Source organism: Octodon degus, unplaced genomic scaffold, assembly GCF_000260255.1.
Source record: "Octodon degus isolate 3935 unplaced genomic scaffold, OctDeg1.0 scaffold00183, whole genome shotgun sequence".
NCBI lineage: Eukaryota > Metazoa > Chordata > Mammalia > Rodentia > Octodontidae > Octodon > Octodon degus.
Window position 1 is genome coordinate 4514293 of NW_004524759.1, and position 1354 is coordinate 4515646.

The 1354-nt window shown below is 36.4% G+C and overlaps 1 pseudogene; it reads right to left on the reverse strand.

Moving 5' to 3' along the window:
• The window catches only part of LOC101580177, a 4575-nt pseudogene that overhangs the window by 1160 nt on the left and 2061 nt on the right, over positions 1-1354 (reverse strand).

Genomic DNA, 1354 nt, shown 5'->3' on the forward strand with positions numbered 1-1354 from the left:
CTTCAATCTGGTAAAAGCCATTTATGAAAACCCAATGGCTAACAAAATCCTAAATGGGGAAAATCTGAAATCTTTTACTCTAAAATCTTGTACAAGACAAGGATGTCCTCTATCACCACTCCTATTCAATATAGCTCTGGAATAATTAGCTACAGCCATTAGACAAGAGAAACGAATAAAAGGAATAAGAATATTTAAAGAAGAAGTTAAATTATCTTTATTTTAAGATGACATGATACTTTACTTGGAAGACCCAAAAAACTCCACCAAGAATCTACCAGAATTAACACAGAAATTCAGTAGCATAGCAGGTTATAAAGTCAATACCCAAAAGTCAATAGCATTCCTCTACACAATCAACAAACACACTGAGAGGGAAATTATAGAAACAATACCTTTTATAATAGCACCGAGGAAAATGAAATACCTTGGTATTCATCTAACTAAAGAAGTCAAAGATCTTTTCAACGAAAAGTGCAGTACTGTTAAAAAAGAGACTGTAGAGGATTTCAGAAAATGGAAAGATATTCCATGCTTCTGGATAGGAAGAAACAACATTGTGAAGATGGCCATACTCCCAAAATTGCTCTACAGATTTAATGCAATCCCTATCAGACTACCACCGACATATCTCCCAGACATAGAGAAATCATTCCTAAAATTTATCTGGAACCAGAAAAGACCTAGAATAGCAAAGACAATTCTGGTCAATAAAGACAAAGCAGGAGATATTCCAACTCCTGACTTAAAATTATATTACGAGGCTACTGTGATTAAATCAGCATGGTACTGGAATCAAAATAGACCTGAAGATCAATGGAATAGATTAGAAGCCACTGAAGCCCCTATGAACACACTCAGCCAACTTCTCTTGGTCAAAGGGGCCAAACCTACTCACTGGAAGAAAGATAGCCTCTTTAACAAATGGTGTTGGAAAAATTGGCTCTCTACATGACGAAAACTCAAACTTGACCCAGGTCTATCACCACACACTAAACTAAAGTCAAAATGGATTAAAGATCTAAACACTAAAGCAGAGACACTAAGTCTCCTGGAAGAGAAAGTAGGAGGAACTCGTGAAGTCATAGGGGAAGGCCAAGAGTTCATGGACAGAAATCAAATTGCATGGGAAACATTTGAAAGAATTAACAACTGGGTCCTGCTCTTACTGAGAAGTTTATTCATGTCAAAAGAAATTACCAACAAAGTGAAAAGGCAACCCACATATTTGGAAAAAATCATGACAAATAAGTACTCAGACAAAGGTCTGCTCTCTAGAATGTATAAAGAACTAAAAAGCACTAGGGCCCCAAAGTTAAAGACCCAATCCAAAATGGGCATCTGAGATGAACAC